General features: G+C 35.0%; 1 long non-coding RNA gene across 2 annotated transcripts in view; it reads left to right on the top strand.

Moving 5' to 3' along the window:
• Positions 1-24,857, top strand: part of LOC149919481 (uncharacterized) — a 190,311-nt gene that overhangs the window by 64,906 nt on the left and 100,548 nt on the right. The window contains exon 4 of one of the 2 annotated variants that reach the window (XR_016463603.1): positions 12,967-13,060. The exons of the other annotated variant lie outside the window; for it this stretch is intronic. This is a non-coding gene — a long non-coding RNA (uncharacterized LOC149919481). The remainder of the gene's footprint in view (positions 1-12,966; positions 13,061-24,857) is intronic. 2 annotated transcript variants of the gene reach the window in all.

The raw sequence follows: 24,857 nt of genomic DNA, 5'->3' as shown, positions 1-24,857 counted from the left end.
CATATATCCCCTGCAGCACCTTTCCATTTCTGAGTTGAACTGTTTTATTGCTTGTAACATTGCATCTTGTTTGCTGCTTTGTCACTTTGCCTGGGGCATCTGAAACTTATTATAGCATGTTAATAAATGCCATCTGCTGTTCTGTATTATATGATGAAAGATATGGGCCTTCTCAGTGTATCTACTATCACTTCTGACTTTCAAGCACAATACTTTTGTTAGGAATGTAGAATTAAAATTTCACTAGTATTTTTGCAATTACTTGAGCCTAGATTTGTCTCATTTAACCTTAGGGTTCTGTATGAATTTTACAACTATGCAGGCTCTTGTTCATTGTTGGTGAAAATGTGCTGCTACTGGTGGTAAGTGCGCTGAAAAAATAAAATTGTAAAAATTGTAGCTGAAAATTTGCCCTATCAAATAGTGTTATTGTGCTCTTGGTGTCTGTATTTCCATAGAAATACATAGGAGGCATTAGTTTCGGAGCAACCTAAACACATACTTTCTTCTAAACTGTGACAAGGATTTTTTGAAAGCCTAGTTGACTTAAAAAAAAAACAAAAACAAAAACAAAAAAACTGATGAAGCAAAGGTTATATTCATTTATCAGCATTATTCCACTTTCATGACTGGGATTGTTTGTGGGTACTTAATATAGATACAGTCTAAAAGTCTGTAGCGTTGTTTGAAAACGTGATGTCAATAAACTCAATGCTCACTGATTAATAGTAGATCCTGATAGAGGGAAGCCTGTGGGAACATGACCCTTAAAGGATTTCTTTTGCATCTTGGAAGGAAAAAGGCCATAGTTTTCTGTAGAAATTCTTTTCTCTGTTTTGAATACTTGAGTGCCAAAAAGAGAAAAAATATTTAATATAACAAGGATATAAACGTCGGACTGAAAAACATGAAGTTCAAAAATGTTTTAATCTATTGAAAACATGAACAATTTTTATTAATTTTAGGTAAGAGAAATAGTATACAGAAACATGCAGATCTCTCAGAAATTACTGTCTGCCTATTCCAATATTGAAAGCACGGGGGAACAGGAGAATTTTTGCAGATGCCCTCTGAAAATACGTCAGCAAAACAGAATGAGGGCTCACTGTTTGGTATTGTTTAGTATCTAAAGTTCTGAAAAGAGCTTCCATTTCATATTATTCCTTCTGAATGTATATAAGATGATTCAACCACATGCTAGATTCATCATAAAACCTGTTTTTTATACTGTACTTTTCTAATATACAATATTAGAAAAGTGTATCTTGTTAGAATCAGGAAGATAATCTCTATTGAAAAGTCAGATAGAAAAATGTGTGAGAATGTATTCTCCTGGGGAACCTTCAACCACTATTATAGTTGGTAATGTCACGTTGGTGGTTTATAATGTCAAAGAACAGGGTGGTGGAAAGTGATTCTTGACCAGGGCTATTGTAAGTCATATGGCACTGAATAGGATAGACAGAGGGAATGAGGTAAATTTCTTTCTCATTGCTCAGGGCATCTCTCAAATGCTAAAGAGGGAGGCTGAATTCTCAGACTCCACAGACTTTATGACTATGCTGGAGTATATCCAACAGAGGGAGGATTCACGGGCCATTTCATCACTACATGTGCATGCAAACTCAAAAGTTCAGAACAACTCAGGTTGCGAGGGAACTGTACTCAGGTAAAACATATAATCAGAAACATATGGTTGGTTTGAAACACTGCAGGCATCTTCTGTAGCAGAGAACAGCTGTTGCTATGACTGTTTTAAAGATCTAAGCACAAGAAAGGACAAGGGACCTCTAAAATACGAGATGATGATAAAAGTACAGTCTTAATGGAATTTCCTTCATTTTATTTTTTTTTAATTAAGGATGTAAGATTAAGAAACAAAGCTGTTTTAACATTTATTACCTAGAATGTTTTATATGCTTTCTTCTGTTCATTGCTCATGAAGAAAATCTGCTACAGATGTTCAGTCTTACAAAACCTTACAGTAAGATACTAACCATGTCCGTGAACAGAATTTATTTAAAAGCCATAAGATGTGTTCTATCTTTTTCTTTTTTTTTTTTTTATTCTTTTTCTAATGAAAATTATACATGACTATAAATGACAATCACAGGATTCAAAATACATTTTTTTCTTTTTTCCTGAATGGAAAATCAGTTTAGATATCTTCGGCTGTCCAAAACGTAGTGTGGGAATAGTTTAACATTTACTAGAAATTGTGATAGGAATTTTGAAGTGCTTTCACTCTTCTCTAAAAATAGTTGGAGGCCAGGCTAAATACTCTTAGGAAATGACACGTCACAGGCATTTGAACTTAACCTAAATACCCTCTTTTGTGTGATTTACTCCTGTCCAGAACCACTGGACACTCGCAACCACATTTTGACCAGGTTTCCACTGCCTTGGAATAGTAGCAAGAACATGTAGATGTCGCAGACCAGCCAGTTTAATATGGAGATAAATATTAAGGCTTGGTGTGACTGTCAATACAGACATTTTTTATAATTTGAGATCTTAGGCTATCCTGCTTGATATTTACTGCTGTAATAGAAATAGCTGAAAGTCCTGCGGGTCCTGTGTCATAACTGCTAGCTCTATTTGAATATCTCTAATAATTTAAATCTCAGATGCTTGTATTTAGAGATTCATTTTTTCTAATGAATCTTTCAGGGGCTTCCACGTTCACGCAGAATTGAGCAGTTAACAGCAACCAGCTGTAGACACGGCCAGTTGAACTCAATAGCATGAGAAGTTTTTGGAAAAGTTTTATTGCTATTTCTAATATATTGCTATTCTAGTGTGTTAACAAAAGGAGTAGGCATTTGAAATTGTCACCAGAAAAGAAGAAAACTTTGTGCTCCTCATAGATCACAAGTACTTAGCACTCTCATACATTAGAAACAACATTAGTCACTATTTTGTTGTTGAATTCTGGTGGAGAAGAAGGTGAGGGAATAGTAAAAAGAAATACCAGAATGTATTTTTATGTATATATATGTGTGTGTTTTAAAATAAAGAAAGAAAGCAATATTAAAACAAATAAACAAACAAACAAACAGCTTGTTTTGATGCAGCTTCTTACATTCTTGCAGATACTCACTGCTTCTGTAGACAGCATGACTAGTTGAGTAAGGAGTGATCTAGATAAACTGTCTTGGCCTGCTGTGATGATGACCTACTCAGAGGTTGTTAAACAAGAAAATTAATTTAAAGAAAAAAAGGCAAAAAAGATACAATGATTTTCTATTGGAAAATTCAGCTTCATCCCACTCAGAATAAATTACGAGGATGTGGTAGTTTCATCTGGGAAAAAAAGTAAAAATGATTTTTTCATTTGATTTTCTAGTAAAGGTTTTATTAAAATATAATTTGTTATACTTCCCTTCAGTACATTTAAGCTATTCATGTGGGTTCTTTTTGCTACCATAGTATATACATTTAGTTATATTTCAATTATGTCATTTTTAACATAAGAAAGCTTCCTAATGTTTTTGTTATTGACAAGCACATTTCTAAGTTGTCCAAGTTCTGGAGGACTGAAGAATGTACTCTTTTCTCTGATAATGATAGATACTAAGTTTTTGTGATAACTTGGAAAAAAAACAAATCTTAAATGCATGATTTCCTATTAGAATATGGATTTGTTTGAAAAGTGAAAAAAAAAAAAAGTTTCTAAACTATTATATAACCATTATCATTTTCCCCTGCTACTGCGAAGAAAGCAAAGAGAGACTAGAGGGGAAATATCTCTATGTTTTCTGCTAATTGTCAGTCATTCCTTCCAGTTTTGGATCCATCCAAATTCTTTACCATATTCCTGGACAATGTTGAACAGCTTGAGATTTTGATAAAAGAACAGAAACAAAAACAAAAAAAACAAACAAACAAAAAAAAAAAAAGAAAGAAAAATCAAAAGTAATATCCTTTTCACTTAACTCTATCATTCATTCTACACATATATTGCCTTATTGAAAACATATACACTGGAAATTGATCTAAGTTTTTGTGATGTTTTACTAAAAGTGGTATTCATATATTTAGACCTTTTTAATCAGAAGATTCTAATAGGGCTATAGATTTTTATGTCAGGCTTGAAAGAAATCAATCCTTTCATGGTGAAAGCATTAGAATTTCAAAATCCTTTTTCAGTCTCTGTAATCTGTGCTGAAGATGTACTCAGTGTGCTCATATCTCTTATAACAACACAAGAACTTTCAAACATTAAGAATAACTTTATTTCCTTCTGTAAATCTTTTGGCCAGAATTTATATGCACTGTCACATACTAGGACATCTCGGTGTATGTTCCATGGCATGCAGAATAATGATAGCATAAACCTGAGGTACAACGTAAATGTCAGCACATTCTCTCAGCTATCTCATATAACTATTTCAGCTTCCTAATGTGTCAGCTTCAAAGTAGCTGCCCTAGATCTACTGTATTCACCTACATCATGTATCGAGTACCTCCTCTATTGCTGCTGTGCTAGAAAATAACTTACACTGACAACAATTCTGTTTTCCTTTAATAAAATCCTTGAAACAAAATGGTCATATCTGTTCCTTCCCTGTCTAAAAGAAGTATGTGTTTTATACTGTACCAGATTCTTTTAAAGTGCTTTTCAAAAGCTAATAACTTTTTTTTTTTTTTTTTTTTTCCCCCAGAACTGAATGTGTTAGGATTTACTCATTTGTCATGTGGGTAACTGAAGATATAAGGAGGATAACTGACTTATTCAAGGCTACCCATGAAGTTGGCATTAGTGATAGACATAGAATTCAAGTCTTTTGTTTCCATTTCTCTGCTGCTCACTCTGGCTCATGGCTAAAAGACAGTTTTTCTCAGGACCCAGGAAGTGATTCCCCAGTGAGACTTGATACAGTCTCACTCTTTTTCTTGTGTAAAGAAATACTCTCAAATCTTAAGTTTCTAAAGCAATTGGATAGCAATCAAAGCTTATTTGCTTTTAGTTTGATTTTGTTTTAGCGATGACTGTTCACTTCCTCCAGATTAGGTGGCAGACTTCTGTACAGTTCAGTCTGAATAAGTTCCTGAGGTTCAGAATGAGATATCGCAGACTTTCCAGAGATGCAAGTCTCCTTGCCACATGCAATAGCTTACTTCAGGCGGGAAATGTCATTTTTGCTTTATACAGTCCATAAAGCATGGAGCAGTATTTCATTATATTAATTTTATACCTCTGTGAAGGAGAACTAATCACTTTATTTTCAATGGAGAGGCATAACTGCATGTAGAATGATTAATCTAGCCAAATGCAGTCATCACTTTATAGTAATCATATGATAGAACTGACTAGTTCAGGTGAGCCAATTCACACTGAGACATCTACTTCTACTAAGATGAATGCTGCCAGTAATGCATTTTGTTGCATCCAAATATTTAGGACTGCATTTTTTTTCTTTCCAGCCTAGCCAAAGTATGCACATGAGGAAGCATATTTTCTCCTGACCTTGTTATGGGTTAAAATATATATATATAGAATATATGGAATTTCAGTGAAGAACATTTTATAGAGAAAAAAGAAAAAGAAAAACTGAAAAATATGTACACTTTCTTCTTTAGGTAGACCTAACAGGATAAAAACAATGGAACTGTGATAAGATCATAAAGTGTTGAACAGATGACAGGCTCTGAACTCTGATTGGAGAAGGCATCATAATGGTGCCTGAAGAACTTGTGTCAACTACCTTACTGGAAGAAGAGGTTGTGACTAAGAATAGTCCATTCAGAATAGCCTCTGTCATGTTTTTCCACAACTACCTTGAGCACTGTCTGGGAAAGCATGAGTGAACAGAGATCTAAACCATGCCTAACAGCTTGCTTACAATTAATACTATAGATGGTTGCTAATCACTGAACCAGAATGTGCTTCTGTCTTGTTTTGTTTAATACAACAGACTTAGCCTAACAGTCTGAATTCAGTTTTGTCAGGTGCAATGCCCAGTTTTGACTCTGAATAGCACAACATGACATGTAGGTTGTTATTCTTTATGTCATTTAGTTACTGCAATCTTTCTGTTTTATACTTCCTTACAATCCACATCCTAGGATTTTCTGTGCAGTGGTACTGACAAAAGTTGTGCCTTGTTTTTACATTATAAGATTTTGTTGATTTCTGAAAGTTTCATCATCTATACAGGCTATACTTGATCTTATTTCTCCATCCTACATGTAAATTCCTTTTTCAACTTTCTTTTACATCATACTAAAACATCCCCTTTGTTTGCACAGTTTTTGTATCTGATTGTTTTCTCATTCCTTTCCAGACAGAAACACATCTGTATACATTTGTGCTTCCAAAATCAGTATGCACATGAGGACTGAACAGGTCTACTTGTAGGTGTGAATAGGTCATCGTGGCAACAATTAGCAGTACAGCAGCTGAACTTGATGGTTATTTCTTGTGTCACTGCTATTCTGTGTAGAAGAACCCAAAGCTCATTTCATTACCTAAAATTCCTGACAAATATTTGATAGACAGCAGTGGAAAGGGCAAACTCATATGAATTTTATCTCATTCAGCAATTACCATTTTTTAAAGGGCAGGTTTAATGCAGTGAGGAAAATTCTTAAGACAGATTTTACATTTGTGTTCATTACTTAAAAGGAATGTTTGATAGAATAATTCATTTGCATTATATCAAAAGGCAAAAAGTTTTACCTGTCAAGTGATAGTCCCTGTATACCATTACATTTGAGTTAATTTTAAAAAGATCAAATTTTTCACAAAACAATTCTGAGATGTGTATTTTCTAGAGCAAATTGTTCTAAGCAGTTATTTGAAGTTCTATGAGCAATTTAAATTTTACTGATGGTTTAAAATTTGCCAATTGTATATACCAATATTTTTAAATTGAAATTACAAAATACATTAAACTTAAAATCTTAAGTTACTAATGTAGTCCATTATGCAAATGAAAGCTAACTTTGCACTGAACTGCATTAGTAACAACCTGGCATCATGTCAATGGACATGATTATTACCCTCTGTTCAGTACAGATGGGACACCACATCTGTACCGTGTCCAGATTAGGAGTCTCTTGTACAAAAACAATACTGAAAGCTGGACTAAGTCCAGCAAAGGGACTCCCTTGGTGACCATCTAGGGGACTAGGCCACTTGAAAAGCAGAGGGATGCTGAGAGAAAAGGGTTTATTCGAATAGAAGACAAACAGGCTGTAAGGGCTGAAATACTACAGTTTTGAGCTGCCCAATGCATGATTGTGGAGGTTCACAGTCTACACATAAATTTCTACAGGAGTGTAGAAATTTAAGTTGCACAGACAGAAATTCTGACTGGATATAAAAGGAAAAAAAATCACAGTAATTGTGGTAAAAAGCTGAAACTCAGGCACACAGGCACCTCTGCGCATAAAATTATTGAAAACACTGTGCAAGAACCTTGCAAACTGCTGTAATATAAAAGATGGCCATTTCTTGTGTGAGAGTTTGAATAAGGCAACCTCCAGACTCCCAATCTAAATTATGCTATGATTCTATGAAACGCAACAGTTTAAATACTTCTGCACATAAATACCTCTCCCTATCTTCTCCTCTAAAGGGAAAATTAATATCTTTTATTTTTTTCAGAATATAGAATTGATCTCAACTGCGAAGTATAAAGGTTCTGAGGAAAAGCCTTCTGCATCAAATAATGTACAAACTAGTTCTGATTATTAAAATGAAAATCCTAACTGATCTCTATTGTTACCACCTCTTGCTTTCTGCAGCACAGGACCATACTTTCTGTCGAAGACAGCTTTACATAGTGCTGATGTAAAACTGTAATGTGTGCATCCTAGGTTTCTAGAGCAAACTTATATTAGCACCTATGAACTCTCAGTGAAAGTGTTTCTTTATTGTCCAACTGCAAATAATGGGGACATATGTATTGATATAGACATATATATTGATATGTCTTGTGACATATGACTTGGGAGGGCTGCTCTGAAAGTAATGTCTCCTATTTTTTTTTATCATCCATGACATCATAGGCAGATGGTGGTGGTACAGCAGTAGAGTTTGAACCTTCTCACTAATATTCCATTATATTTTGTGGCTGTGCTACAGATGACAGCAGAGGGACAGTCTCACAAAATGGAGTCTGATATGGAAGTGCAAGTGTGTGTCATCAAATTCCTCTCTGCAGAAAAAATTGTATCCACTGACATAGTGGTGCCAGTGATGTGAAAAACAAGCCACATTCCAGATGGCCATACAAATTTCTATAAGTGTGGCATGTAGGCCCTCGTTCATAGCTAATGGTGGTTGAAAAATAATTTTTTGTAGCTGAGAAGGTGGCCTATCAAATAGCATTTTTGCACTCCTTGTATCTGTTGTATTTTCCATGAAAATAAACAGGAGGCATTACTTTTGGAGTGGCCTCTGTATTTACATTTTCATGCAAAAGACAAAGCAACAAGTAGCAGTGTGTGAGGATTAATACACAGTGAATTATGACATGTTCCCTCTTCACATTGTTTTGACCAAATATTGCCTTTAAGCATCCTGAAATTGTCTCCCTAGTGGAAGAATGGAATAGATGAAGGATTATGTGAAAGTATGCAGAAGCCTGGATAGAGTTGAAGCAATTTAAATGATTTTTACTACTACTACTACTACTACTACTACTACTACTACTACTACTGTTTCTATGTTTTCATCAAGGCTGCATATCTTATGAAGTCATATTAATATCAATTCTGGAATCTAATGTTCTCCTAAGTAGCACATGTAGTATCTGTACAATGATATCTGTTCCTGATAACTGATAAGACTGAATAAAGTTCTCATAGAATATAGGAAACCATCTTTTATTTGGAAATGCTTTTTATATGCCTAGTCCACAATAGATAGGGATGTTTCATCATTGTTCTCCAATTATTAATGCTGTAAGAAAAATGCACTAATCTGAATGGGTGAGAATGTCTCATCAGCACTGTCAATTTGTGAATGAGAGTAAAGAGAATTAATGACCAAGAAGAACTAAAACAGAGAAAATGAGTCAAAATTAGTAACAAGGCAGAAAAATAGTACAAAAAAATGGCTAAAAAGAGACATTCTAGAAGAGCTTTCTTGAAAAATACAAGGAGTAGAAAAACAAAAATGGTGAGAAGAAAATTAGGGAAGAATATATTATGTTCTGCACTTGGGAATCAGTGTTCTACACTGCAGCTTGAGAAGCCTGGAAGGAAAGAAGTCTACTACGCTTCACATGCTAACTTGAAAATATATTATTCTACCCTACAATGCAATGTCAAATGTCTCTTGGAAACCTAAAATAGATTATGTCCACCACTTCATCCATATCTGCTCCCTGCATTCTCCTTATGATAAGACAGAGATTTATATTCTTATTCATCTCAAATGCGTGCATCAATCTCTGTTGTCAGTTTGCCTGTCCAAATAACAAACCTGCATATCACAGAACTGTTTTAAATGTAATGTTGATAGATGTTGTTTGTGTGCACTTGGCATCAACTTAAAATCACCTGCTTATGAATTGCAATCTTTTCAACAAACCCTTGCTTTCCACCTTTTCCACATTCTCATTATTAAAAATTAATGATCATGGATTCATCATTTGGTACATTTCTAGGAATTTTTGCTTTCCAGTCATTAAGAAGAGTCAGAAAGCTGTTTGCAGCACCCACTGGTGCCATTCTTTTTCTGGTTTCAAAACTGCTGGGTCACATTTTGGGGATAGAAGTGTTGCCAACACCTAACTAAGCTGAATGTTTTCAGTTAAATCTCTGATCCGATAAAGCACTGAAAAGCCCTCCGTAGCTACAGCTAAGTTACCAACATGAGCTACACGTATCTTCATATCTTTCTTTCAGTTTTAGACTTCTTGAAATATCCAGTTTGCAAAACTGATATTTTACTGGTAATCCATCATTATAAACTCACTGGTCCACTGTCGTGCATTGTTTATGAGTTTGCTCTTTTTCCTTATATCCTCACATATCCTCAGAGCAGTGAGGTTGTTAATGTATATGACAAGAAACATTCAAGGACTCCTTTATCTCATATAATACTAACAATACTAAATGTTTTTTCTTATATATTTGGTACTTCTATTACAACTGTTTCAGCACTATGAGATTAGCACACTTAGTCATGTGTGATCAATATTTTTATGTGAATATAAACTCAGATAATTCTTGGAAGAAAGAATATTAATGACTATTACAAAAAGATTTACTTTGATATATATTCAGTGTGCTTTTTTTTTCCCTCTTTCTGTGCCAGTGAAGTCAGGAGTAGGCTTTCCATAGATTGCAGAAGACTTAAGACCTATGTTATAAAGCTGTAATATTTCAGTATGAGGATGACATCAGTTCTAATAAATTTCTTTAGAATTAAACAATGAAATGACTATTCACAAATGTCCTCTAAAAAATCTTATTTATTTGTAAATGTGTACGTAACAATATCAAAAAGAATGCCGTATAAATTTCTGTTAAAGAACTACTGATGGACAACATTTGAAAAAATCCAGTGGACCAAAACTGGCCCTTTGGCCCTTTTAACTAGTTTCAATTCATGATATTTTTTCCAGCTGTGCAGTTATAGTGAAGCTTTTTTTTCTTTTTTTTTTTTTCTTTTTTTTTTTTAATCTAGAACCTAATTCCTGTAATTAGGGGCTTTTTTTGAAAGTAGTCATAAAACACAAATATACTATCTCAATAAAATTCAGAATATTTCTTTTTTTTTTTTTTAAGTCTGAATTTAGAAATATAATAGTAATATATTGCACAGGACAGAGCTTAATTTGTTAAAATTTTGTAGATTTCTATTTGGAATTCCAATAATACTGAATTTTGATCTGAATTCTGGCCAATATTGCTCATTCACTTCTTTCTTTCTCTTCCTTGATGCATTTGCAATAACAAAATTAAAACACAGAGTTGATTCCAAAGGTTAAATATACTGTTATTGAAATAATGAGTATGAGAGCTAATAGAGAGAGATTGCCTTGGCAAATAGTCTTGCAGTGTGGTCAACAATTTACAGAAAGCACCCCTTTTTATGTACCGACCTTCCCCTCCAAAATAAAACAATAAGAAAGATCAAAGAATACTATCAGTTTAACCAGTGTTTGGAATGGATAATAGAACAAAAGTTTGGTTTCATAAAAAACTGTTCACTGTCAAATTTCTCAAGAAATATGCATATACTAGATTTTCATCTGATGTCAACTGTTATGGTTCTGCTCCTTCTTAAACATTTAAGAAGGACTGTTCATGTATGTATAATTGCAAATTTCACAGAGTGAGACTGTTTACTTAGCCAGGCAAATAGAACATATATTTTTAACCAATTTCTTGAGTCAGTGACCTCATTAATTTTACTCCTGGACTTCTACTTTTGGCTCTTTGATTCAGTTTTGAAGTGAAGACTAATGCAAGGTGAACTACCTATTATCAATCAAGAAGTTTACATCGTCAGTGACTGCAATTCTTTGAAGTGCTGGGAGAAGCAGAAATATTTATCATGCTCTCAAGGTGGTTTCTGAACCTTTCAATCTTGCATCTAGATCAGAGCCAGTGCCTCCTTCTTCAGCCTCTTTGTAGACTGTGAAATCAGCAGTTTAAAAAGATGTTCTCAGCACTGGAAGCATGAGGGAACTGGGACACACAATCAATCTTCAGACTCCCCTAGAAACAGCTAACAGATTTTTGTTTCTGTAGTCAAACAAAGGATTAGAGTGCTTGGTAAAACAACTTCAGTCTCTGAGTCTCTCTTTTTGTGCCTTATCCCTTTTTCCTCTCCCTGTGATACTGTCAGTTGCCCAATTGTTTTCGTTTTTTTTTTCCTTTTGTAGAGTATCTTTTGTTATACTTTTACTCAGAGAAGCACATTTTCCAGTGAGATATCTGCTGCTTATTCAAACTTCAAAGATACAATCAGCATGGTTTCCTCAGAAAAAAAAATAGAAACAAAATCCATTATTATGTCTATTTTTTTATCTTTCCAAAAGTTTGTCCAGAAAGGAAATAGCAGCAGTCCAACCAGTAATGTTTCCATTACGTGTATGTGAAATGCAGAGATCATGCTACTTTATAATGAAGTAAGTTAACATTATCTTCACAGGTAGTGTCTTGATCACTGATTAGTGGAAGCTGGCATTTGCAGTTAAGTGCTTTAATTCCCCCTGGCACCTTAATCATTTCTGAATGTCTAATTGAGTTTACAGGTATTGTTCTACTTTCTTACTCACTATGCAGTGCTGTCTCATTGTTTTTTGTTGTTTACAGACATTTCCCTGAGATCCTGTAATATCCTTGATCTCTTCCAGTCACTTTACTAGGCTCCCTTGGTAGGCAGCCTCATAGTGAGCTCTTGACAGCGCTCATCAATTCTGGATGCTTCAATTAATTGCACCAGAACCTATCTCTTGGCTGCCTCTGTTAGCTCCTTCTGCCAGCGCTTCAAAACCTCCAGCAAAGTGACAGAGTGAGATGGCAACAGCTCAGTGACTTCAGCAGAATGAAAATGTGCTTGTAGTCTAAGCAGAAATTTTGCTCAGAAATATCTTGCCATCTCCCCTTCCCCTAAATTTAATTTTCAAGTGTGCTTCTGGGGACTTGTAATAACACAGAGATGAAGAAAGATTGATGAACCACTCTTTTGGGGGATTGTTTTTGTTTTCCTTCTTGTTAGTAGTGTTATGTTGTTTTCCTCATTGATGAGCTCATGAGGGAGTGACTTCAGAAGCCTTAAATACAACATTTAGTCCTTTGCAGTTCTCCTCTATTCCTGCATCTGGGATCAGGTACATCTCTTGTTGCTATACATGCTGATGTATATGCATGTCCATGTATGTCTGGTATGGTATGCCACTTCCAGGGACACTAAGTGAATTGTGCTGCCCAATTATTTTACTCTGCATTTCTAACCCATATAATAAAATAAAAGTAATATTCCCATTCTTTTTTGAGGAAATACAACCAAAATGAAGTAAAATGGATGAAGAAAATAGAATGAAGAAAAACTCTTTTATATAAGATACTACACTGGAGTAAATACTTACTGGTAAGTGCTTTTCAGTTCATATTTATATATTTCCACATTAATTTACTGGTCTTACATTTTTAACCATAATAAATTATTTGAGATATATCCCACTAAAAATGCAATTTATTTCTACTGTTATCCTGCAACTGTTCAGAAATTATCCATCAACCATAGTTTGATGGAAAGTAGTCACCTTTAAATAGAAAAAAAAAAAAAAAAAAAAGCATTAAAATAATTAAATGTTGAATACATTTAAAAATATTCTATGCTTACAAGTACTTCTACAACAAAAAAGAGATAATGAACAGTGACAAATCCTTTGTTGTTGTTCTTTGTTTTGTTTTGGTTTGGTTTTTGGTTTTGTTTTGTTTTTTTTTTTTTAACAGAAAGAAATATCTTTATATCACCTCCAGCTTCTGTTACACTCTTTTGTATTATCTCAGCCTTCATTCATCTTTAACTCATGGATAACTTGTATATTAAGATGCACTATCACAAATCTTTCTATATAGTTTTTAAAATTGAATCTGGTAGAAATGTTAACCCTCAAATTCAAGGCTCAGATGGATATAGGATTTGTTTTCATATTTACTGCATGTTTTGAAGGCCTTTTTAATAGATGTCATTCTGAGTATGCTGTGAATTCAGTAACATGTATTTTTAGGCTATATTCTATCCAGTCTACATTTCAGTAAATTGCAGATTCATTAAGAGGAAGCTGCACAAGTTTTTCTAGGAAGAGAATTAGGGTTTTAAAGAAAATGCTTGTAAGTTTCTTCCTTCCTTCCTTCCTTCCTTCCTTCCTTCCTTCCTTCCTTCCTTCCTTCCTTCCTTCCTTCCTTCCTTCCTTCCTTCCTTCCTTCCTTCCTTCCTTCCTTCCTTCCTTCCTTCCTTCCTTCCTTCCTTCCTTCTTTCTCTGTTAACCCATGGACAATATAGTGAATTCAAGTGCATTTTTTTGCTATCATTTTTATGATTAACCTATTGTAAAAGATGCTATTTTTCTAGGGAATAAAAAACATAATCTGCTAGGCAGAAGATCTGAATGCCTTGCATGCATCTTGCAACTTACCAACAGTGAAGGAATGTTCCAATTAGTAAGTGATTAATCACAGGTTCCTATGGGTCCCAGACTCTATACTGAAAATTTATAGAAGAATATTTCATGCACATGCCTTCACCTAACATGTAATCACCACCTGGAAATTAAAACTACACTTTTAAATATTATATATATATATGTATATATTTAAGTGCACCGACAGCAGCACAAAGTACTACTTAATTGATTGATTCTAATTGTCATTGAGAAGTATACTATTACTAAGCAACCATAATTGTAATGACAGTTCTGTTACGGTGTTTAAAATTAATTTATATTTTATTCTCAACAAACAAAAACAGAAAGGCTTAACATTTCCAGTTAGATATCTTTTCGTTGGCTTAGATATCTTTTCGTTGTATCAATAACAGAGACAAGTAAAATTGCATATCCAGAAGAATTTAATTGTAAGATATGAGACACAAGAAAATGTGCAGCTTTTGAAAGATTAAAAATGTTATAATGCTAACTTTTAGAAAAGCCTTATTAACATGTAAAGTGATGCATTTTGTTTCATAACAAAAAAAGTGGCAACAGTAAAAAAAAAAAAAAAAAAGTCTTTCAAATGAAAAAGTCATCATATTTTTATTTTGTGGACAAGTCTTAGTAAATTGAGGTACTATGATGATATTACCATCTCTGCTTGTGGATTATACATTCCATCATGATTTATCAAGCTATCTCAGACAGACAGACCTGTTATTTTATGATTTCCAGTTTCCATTTATTCATTTGTTGAAAAGATCTGTCAAATTTTATTCCAGGCTAGACAAGCATGAGTAAGTTTCAGATAAGTAATAACTATATTATGTTTAGATGCAACGGTAATGAATACAATAATGCTTTTTTTTTTTAAAGTAGATGATTAAGACAGAAAATACAGGCTTGACAGTACTGAGCCATACCCCCCATGCTTTTTGGTTTTTCAGTTAACTAATTCAAATTGTATTCAGTAGGAGTGGTGAAGAGTGGAGGATGAGGGTAAAAAAAAAGGAAGTGTGAAAAACCCCTAAATTCAAAGTTACAATACCAATTTACAGGTGAACAAGTACAATCATTCTCCATTGAGTCTAAACATTTTGCAGTCCAAGTAAAGCAGTGCCTTTGATTACCATAGTAAAAGACTGAAAAAGAAGTGTGTAACAATATAACATTGAGTGTAAAATCTTCATGAATACTTCTCAGAATCACATTTTATATCCCTTCTTTACATCAGTGCTTCCTTACTCTTGATGTATTGTCTGTGGTTTAACCACAATTCTGGGTTTCCTTCACAGGCAGTAGAGAAGACAAGGACCAAATTGAAATGATTATTTTCATCCCAAAGTAGACAACTAGAATAAGTGAACTGAAAATGCTTCCTCAGAATTATCTGCAATGGTGTCCTAAATTCAGCTAAGTTGAAATCTATTCCTTCTGTCTTTCACAGTCAGCACTCACTACAACATCACAGAGTCATCAAACAAATTAACTTGGACCAAGCTTTTGTAGGCTCCATATATTGTTTACAGTAGGATCAATCTGAACAATTTGCTCAAATCCAGCTGAATTTTGAAAGTCTTCAAATATAAAGATTCCACAGTGTTTCTGAGAAACATGTTCCCATGTTTAATCACTCTCATATTAAAATAATAATTAAAACAATTAATTAAATTAAAATAATCATTAAAATTGAATTAGAATTTATAGTATTCCAGCTAGTGTCTGGAGCATCTTGTTCTACCACCACGCACTTCTGAGAAAAGCCTGGCTCTGTCTATTGTACTGTTTGGGTAGCTACATATGATCACTCCTTTTTTTCAGTCTTTTCTATATGCTTTGTAGTCCAATCAGTTTTCCTATCTTCTAGTACATATACACAGTTCGTGTCTCATCAATTTAACTATTACAAAACACCTTGTTAAAAGCTTTGCTAAAGTTAAGGAAAATACCACCTAATGCTCTCCCCGTGCACACTGACATAGTCATTTCATCAGTTAGAGTTATGATTGGTTGGTCATGATATACCTTTAGTAAACCAGTAAAAATGAAAGCAGAAATTATTGCTTCCTTAGGAAGACTGACTTCATGTTACTGTCTGTAGTTGTTTTTCATTGGTGGGATATAGTAGAAAAGATGATGATTTAGTGAACATGATGACTTCTCAAATCATTGCTGTAGTTGAAGACAGGGTCATTCATTTTTTATTTCAAGTTTGATTCTTCAAACAGTAAAAGTCTGATTTATCTGTGTTCTGCACTCCCAGCTAAATAATATACACAGAGAATTAGTTTGCAAAATAAAATAAAATAAATAACAATAACAGCAACAAAACTCAACAGGTAGCCCTACCAGTTGTCAAGGTAGCAAAAAGGGTCACCTTTTTCTGTTTATGATCTTAAGCTGTTAACTCTCACTAAATTTCTGAAAATGCTAGATTAGTTGGATCTTTTTTTTTTCCTGGATAACAGAAAAAATAATAGATTTTGAATCTATTTGGACAGCATAGGTGATAGTGTCATGAAAAGAAACTTTTGAGACAGAGCAAAAAATCATACTTTTCTTGTTGATTATATATTGACCTTTTATTCTTCATCCTAATCTTTAGAGGGACATTAGAGAAGTGAGTCAGGACAATTCCTCTGAAATTCTCTGAATTTTTTGCATGGAAGAAAATTACTTTGTGATTTCACAATGACTGTGCAAACTGTACCAGAGGTGTTTATTCCACTTTTATCCATAATCAGAAAGAAATAAAATTCAGACTGATTTTTCTTAATAGTGATATTGAAACACAGTTGACAGTTAAGTGATATTGAAACACAGAACATTCCTAAAGGCATTTTTATAACGATTTTGTTGAGAACCTCAAGATGTAATAGCAAATAAAATTGTGTTTGTGTCTAGAACAATCAGTCTGAAATGTTCCATTCAGATTTTTTTTTTTTTTTTTTTTTTTTTTCCAGAGGGGGAAGCTGGGAAAGGGGGTGTGCTGTGCTTTCTTAAAATTTGTATGCATGTGTGGAGTTTTTTTTAATTGTTTCTGTGTTTGTTTGTCTTCCCCTGTGAAAGATTAAAAACCTTCAAAAGATAAAGGTTTTAATGGATCAGTGTGATGGTCCTGATCATAGTTAGACATTTTAAGAGGAGAATATTCTTTTTTTGAAAGAATTTATTGAATACAAAATAGGATATCTGTAATATTAGTTTTCGTAAGGTACTTGGAGTTTTGGTAGTAATTTAATATCCTGGACTAGAGAACAGGAATGTTGTCTTAATTCTGTGAGTTTAGAGTTTTAGCATCTTTATTCCTGCAAACTCAGCATTTCAGAGCTTCTGCATTCATCTTCACAAAGCAATTTTACTACCCACAACTCAGTAAGAGTAGGTATATTTCTCAAATCTCTAATGTATGAAATTACCATACCAAACCATGAAAATACCATGGTCTGATTTTGGTGTGAGCTTTTTGTGATTCAGAGAACCTAAATATCAGATAGTTATGAATTCATGTAATTTATCCTTTGAAGTATTAAAGAATATAGACTGAAATTATAGCTCAGATTTGTGCAAGGAGATCCTTCATCGATTTCACAGTTCCTTAGAAATATTCAGGAAGAAAGAAAGAGGCAATATGATTGAATCAGTTGAAGAAGTTTTTGAAGTGTTGTTTTCTTAACTTTCAGAAAGATAGAAAGACAGAGAATGTAGGGAGAAACTCCCTTCACTGAACCTCAAAGTATTGTCACTTGAAAGCATCTGTTTTCCTGAGTTTTGTGGAATAAAAAAGTGTTTTAGAACATCTTCAGTGCCCTACAAGGTGATTTGAAGGCCTTCTCTTGAAAGTCATGCATAGTAGAGAGAGAGACATGGTTATCATTTTAGTCTGAAACAAAATACTCTGACTCGTTCTATCTTGTTGGCTACTAGAATTACATGGATTGATTCAGATGGCTTTTATAAAATTCTCCCTAGTCAGATTTCTGGATATTTTCTCCAAACTTACATCATATTAATAGATGAATATGCCAGTGAAATTAAGTTGCAGCAGTTTCAAGATGGTAGAAAATTCCACAATGGAAATTTGTAGACCTGTTAACTCCAGTTTGGAGAAAAAAGCACCTTGCTGTGATAACGTTTGTCCTAATTAATATTTGAGGTATTCATCATATTTTAAACGTATATTATTTAAAGCAAAGAAATACTATGATTATTTCTTCATTGAAATGACACTTTTTCCTTTCTTTTGTACACTATTTATTTTGTTTCTCTTCCACATTTTTACAAGTGATATTTTACTTTGTATTACATAGCAGAAAGGCTACATCACCTACCTCCCTACCAAAAAGACTAAAGGTTTCCAGAAAAGAATTTGTCAACTCATCTGCAATCAGTACAGCGACAAGATGCTACTTTTTATTATTTTTACTTTTATTTCTCATAAGATAAAATATTCTTTTTAGAAATATTTCATATAACAAAGTTATACGAACACTCTTTCTTGGACAGAGTGATCATGAAATGGTGGAGTTCTCGATTCTTGGTGGAGCCAGGAGGGGGAACAGCAAAACTGCTACCTTGGACTTCTGGAGGGTGGACTTTGGATTGTTCGGGAGACTAATAGGGAGGCTCCCTTGGGATTCAGTTTTGGAGGATAAAGTGGTCCAGGAAGGCTGGTGCTCCTCAAGAAGGAAGTCTTAAAGGGACAGGAACAGGCTGTCCCCCTGAGCCACAAAATGAGCTGGTAGGGAAGAAGACCAATGTGGATGAATAGGGAGATATTCTTAAGGCTCCAGGAGAAAAAGAGAATCTACCTCCTGGGGAAGGAGGGATGGGCAACTCAGAAAGAATACAAAGAAGTTGTTAAGATGTGCAGAGAGAAAATCAGAAAGGCAAAAGTCCATCTAGAACTCAACCTAGCCACTGGGGTTAAAAGGAATAAAAATCTCTTTTACAAAAAGCACGGGTTCATGAAGGGCAGGTCCTGCTTGCCTGATCTCCTTCTATGATCCAATGACCTACCTTGTGGATGAGGGAGAGGCTGTTGATGTGGTCTACCTTGACTTCAGCAAAGCCTTCAGCACTGTCTCCCACAGTATTCTCCTGGAGAACCTGGCAGCCCATGGCTTGGACAGGTACAATCTTTGATGGGTAAGGAGCTGGCTGGAGGGCTAGACCCAAAAAGTGGTAGAATAGAATTAAATCCAACTGGTAACCAGTCATGAGTGGTGTTCCCCAGGGGTTGGTATATCTTTATCGATGACCTGTATGAGGGCACTGAATGCACACTCAGTTGATTTGCAGATGTCACCAAGTTGGCTGGAAGTGTCGATCTGCCTGGGGGTAGGAAGGTCCTACAAAGGGATGTGGACCTGTGTGTGGCAGGGGGGTTGGAGGTTCATGATCCTAGAGGTCCTTCTAAACTTGGCCCTTTTGTGATTCTGTGATTCTGTGATCTGGACAGGCTGGATCACTGGGCTAAAACCAATAGGATGAGGTTCAGTAAGACCAAGTGCTGGGTGCTGCACTTTGGCCACAACAATCCCAGGCAACATTACAGGCTTGGGGCAGAGTGGCTGGAAGACTGTGTAGAGGAAATGGACCTGGCGTATTGATTGATGCTGGGCTGAACATGAGCCAGCAGTGTGCCTGGGTGGCCAAGAAGGCCAATGGCATCCTGGCTTGCATCAGGAACGGTGTTGCCAGCAGGAATAGGGAAGTGATTGTCCCCCTGTACTCAGCACTGGTGAGGCCACACCTCAAATACTATGTCCAGTTTTGGGCCACTCACTGCAAGAAAGACATTGAGGCCCATTGGAGAGTGTTCAAAGAAAAGCAACAAAGCTGGTGAGGGGTCTGGAGCACAGGCCTTAAGAAGAGTGGCTGAAAGAGCTGGGATTGTTCTGACTGGAGCAGAGGAGGCCCAGGGGAGACCTTATTGCTCTCGTTAACTACCTGAAGAGAAGTTGTAATGAGCTGGGAGTCTGCCTCTTCTCTTTATGTAACTAGTGATAGGACTAGAGGGAATGGCTTCAAGCTGCACCAGGGGAGATTCAGGCTGGACGCTAGGAAATACTACTTTTCTGAAAGAGTGGTCAGGCACTGGAATGAGCTGCCCAGGGAGGTGATGGAGTCACCAACCCTAGAGGTATTCAAGGCATGTTTGGATGTTGTGTTGAGGGACATGGATTAGTGAGAACTTTTGGTGATAGGTGGATGATTGGACAGGGTGATCTTGTGGGTCTTTCCCAACCTTGGTGACTCTATGATTATTTTTTCTGTCTTTAAGCTAGGAAGAAAATTTGTGTAAAATGGATTCCTTTTTTTTGGAAATATATCTTCTATTTTTTTTCAGTTATCCTTCATATGATAATTTGATTTATAAAAGAAAATTCCCCTGGACAGAAATAGGTTGCTGTATTTCTGTTCCTGGACTAAGAGACAGTTTGTGCTGAAATGCAGGAGGAAATCTGAGATATCAATCTTGAAAGATTAAAGAACATAACGTGATTCGGGGGCATGTAATATAAAGCTACAATTAGTAAACATGCAGATTGAGTTATTCTGCCTGATTATTATGCACATTCCTGTGATAGCAAAATAATTCAGTGTTTTTTTTTAAGATATATTTCCATGTATGGATCTTCCAATGTGCACAGTGTTTGTACGCCCACCCCAACTTCATGGAAAAGGTATTCAGAACTCCTACAAATGCCAATAAAAGGCAAAAGAGTAGCATAATACTAGTCCGAATTTTTTTTTTTTCTTAAAGTGAGATTTAATGAGCTAACGTAATCTCCTCAAAGGAAAATACTAGAAGAAAATCAAAGGATTCCTACATGCCACCAACAGCAAGTTTTGGCAAACTAAGAGGAAAGGTTCATTCAGACTGATTTTTTATTTTACCTTAGGCCTTTTTCCTTCACTTTACCCAGACCAGTTCTTATAGTCAGAGGTATTTCAAGAGCTGATAATATCAGAGAAATGAGTCCCACCTCAGCAGAATTCAAATTGTTTTGGAAGAGGCAAAAAAAAATTCTATATATTATATGCCTTGAATAATTTTGAGGTAGACAGCCTGATAAGGGTTCCAGGGTTCTGTGGACTCAGGACAAGAGGATAGAATCTCAGCAGAAGTGACTATTACAAGAATTTCAACAAGGGATTCTGGGCAACAAATGACTGGTCTAATAAATAGATAGATAGATAGATAGATAGATAGATAGATAGATAGATAGATAGATAGATAGATAGATAAATAGGTTAAAAAAGCTGTAATAGCATCTGCTGTTTCTTCTCCTTGTTTTTCTTATTTTTACAAAGATGTTTTAAAAGGTTCTGAATGTGCTGCCTTTATCCTAATCTGTGAAACATATCCAGAAATACTCTGGGCACAAAGACCAACTGGCATAAAACAGACTATATTTATTCAAGTTTCCAAAGAGGAGGTGGCAAAACTGCCTTTTGCAGATGTTCCCTGAATAACTTGTTACTGCTGAATCATGCCCATGATTTGTCCGGTAGAGTGCTAGCCGGCCTGAGCCCAAAGCATGCCAAGGACGATTCTCACAATTTAGTGGAGCAGGATAACAGGTTCCAGTAGTTAGCAATGTCTCTGAATGCTTCTCAGTTCCCTTACCTATCACACGTAGGGTTTCATGTGGTGAGGACAATTGTCTTCTCTACACTGGTAATGGAAAGAAGCACAACCATTTGTTCATGCTCATCCACAGGCTCTAGCCACTTGATATGCTGGGTTAAGATTCTGGAGCAAACTTTCCTTTTCTGAAAGGCTTCAATTTGATCTTGAGTTTGAGGCACTAGTTTTTGTGTCTGCATGGCAAAATTATTCAGTTCAGTTGAAATTTCAAGTGGCAATGCTTCTAGCTGTTTGATTTGGGAACATAGTTAACTGACTAAACATCTTACCATTACTTGTTTTACTTTCATTTAATCAAGATATATATGTGCAGTTATTTGCAGGTGTGGCTTTGAATATGCAATGATAAAGGCCCCAGATTACATAATTATTCTCTCTTCATCATACCACAAGCATATGTTAAAGGGAGAGATTGCCTTTATCTGAATATGATACATTCAAACATGTACATCTATGTCTAAATCCACATGCATGAGGTCTCTGTTCAAACACCTAATATTTCCTCACTCCTTCCATCTTAACTGCATAAATTCACAACCAAGAATAGTTTGCACCATGTAGTTATACCAATTTCTAAAACTCTGTAGTACATTCAGTAGTAAAATTTTATCTTAATCAGACGAATAAGCTGTAAAGTCAGGCTTCATTTTTGATCCCCAGATCATGCCAGACTAAAAGCTCCAGCTTTTGGAATAAGCATAAAAATTATTTGTTTGATAAATATCTTGCTTCCCTGATAAACATGAAAGAGAGAAAGTACAAATCAACTTACTTTCATTACAAACAGAATAGTTTCCAAAAAGAATGATTTCCATGAGTCATCAGTGAAGATGGCATGCCAAATTTATTCATCATGAGACTGGCCACATAGGAAATTATTTTTTTCCATTAAAGGAGTGTTGCAAAATGTTTTTAAAACTATAGCTTTGGAATAATTATATAGAAAGTTGGAGTAATAATCTTCATGGTGTTACTTTGCAAGCCTTCTACAATAGAGCTTACTTTCTGGTTTCAAAATGCTAAAACATACAACTGACAGTTGGGTATTTCTCAGAAGATGGGAATGAAAAACAGAGACTATGCCTGTATATCTTTCATGATAGAATTTCACAGCTCACTCTACTTTGAGGATGCACCTCAATTCACAACGAGGTCCTCTTCCAGTTCTTTGGTGGACCAAGCTACATTTTCACCCTGCTGGAGATATTTACGACTATACTCAGTTTCATACATATATTTATGTATGTATATGTATATCAGTAAATGAGATGATCAAAGAACTGTTTTACTCTGGGAGCTAATGACACAAGAAACTATACCTGTGTGGTGGAATTCCCCTCATTCAAAATGGTTCATTCACATCTATTCCATGTCTACCATGTCAATGGAGATTATCCTCGCCATCTGCTCTGCCCTGGTGAGGCCATATCTGAAGTACTGAGTCTAGTTTTGGGCTTCCCAGTTAAAAAAGGAAATTATTGGAGTTCAGTGGAGGGCTACAAAGATTATTGTGGAAAAGATTATTATTTGAAAGTCTGAGAGACTTGGGACTGTTTAACTTGAAGAAGACTGAGATCTTATCAATGCTTATAAATATCTAAAGGGCTGGTGTCAATAGAATGGGGCCTGGCTAATTTGGATGACACAGCTGTGTTTACTACAAGCAGTTGATCAGGAGGAGGAATCTGATGAGACCTTCTAGAGACAACTGAAAGTAGCCTCACAATCACAGCTGCATTTTTCAGTGAATAAGTAACTCAAGTGTCACTGTAGCCATCATTTGACTTTTTTTTTTTTTTTTACCTAAGGTAGATAGATATTGATTTATAATTCATCAAAGTCTTCACTTTAACTTTGTCACCTTCTACTTTATCATAGGACTACTGTGGTCTTCCAGCAGATAAAAAAATCTTGAGTTGATATTATTTATCATTTATGGTGCACAAATGATTGTAAGGCAAACAAGAATCCAAAATAAAGTAGAAAAATGAATTAATCTTGCATATAGTCTTGACAATAAAGACTGTTGAAGATTTCACACTCAAGCATTGAAGCATGCTTATATAGAATAAACAGAGATGATTTAGAGAAACGGAAAACTCAAAATCAAAGGAATAAGTTTGGCAAGTGTGTGGATTGCCTTCCAGTTTATTTATAGATCTTGAGCTACTGAAGAACTTTATCAACGAAGTAGGAAGCAGCTTCGGTCGTGCTAGTCTGAAGAAATTATTATTCATTTCTGTTAGATTTTAAAAATATGTTAATGCCTGTCTTCTTTCCCTGTCTTAAAGATTAAGGATTGAGTCTACTTTTTTTAATGCAAATGATTCTTTTGTAATTATTGTCTTGTAGCATTTATAGCCTTTATTATATTTTAACTTATATGACTCCTTTTCTTTTTAAAACAAATCAATTTTACATTTGGGAGTTGAACAAAAGGGAAATTATTTAGCTGTTACATTGACAATATTGTTCCTTAATTTTCCTTCAACCATAAAGTTCACTGTATGCTTATATTCCTGAGCACTTTGTACTGCCTTGACAAGCTTATTTTTACATTTTTCAGAATCAAGGTACTCTGTTACTGAAGACCACAATGGCAGGGCTGCTAATGTGGACCTTTAAATAGACAAAGGCACCCCATAGAATGAGAGAACTCACATCTATCCAAACATATGCATGCCCTATTACAGGCAAGAGAAACACTTTCAAAGATCTTTTTACTGCTCCAGTTTAATGTTTGCTTTTGATACAGCTTTTTCAGTAGCAATATGTCTACTAGCTAACTGCATTTTCTTTAGTCAGAAAAGAAGACATTTCTTTCTGATTCCATATCAACAGGAAAAATTCAGCATTTCCACTCAGACTATTAGACAACTTGCAACATTCATGCCTTCCACTAAGAATTATTTTATATACTGTTCATAGTGGGAATTCTGAGGCTGCAGATAAGAGAATGTAATGTGAATTAATAATCTCTAGCATTGATGTCAGGTGTTTGGAGAAACATTTCTTGTACTACTGATGTGTAAGAAAATGAGATATTCATTTAAACTCTGCAAAATCCATTGCTG

The sequence above is a fragment of the Phasianus colchicus genome, chromosome 1, assembly GCF_987193195.1.
Source record: "Phasianus colchicus chromosome 1, bPhaCol1.hap1.1, whole genome shotgun sequence".
NCBI lineage: Eukaryota > Metazoa > Chordata > Aves > Galliformes > Phasianidae > Phasianus > Phasianus colchicus.
The sequence above is the reverse complement of the archived record's forward strand: the minus strand, read 5'-3'. Positions and strand labels throughout refer to the sequence as shown.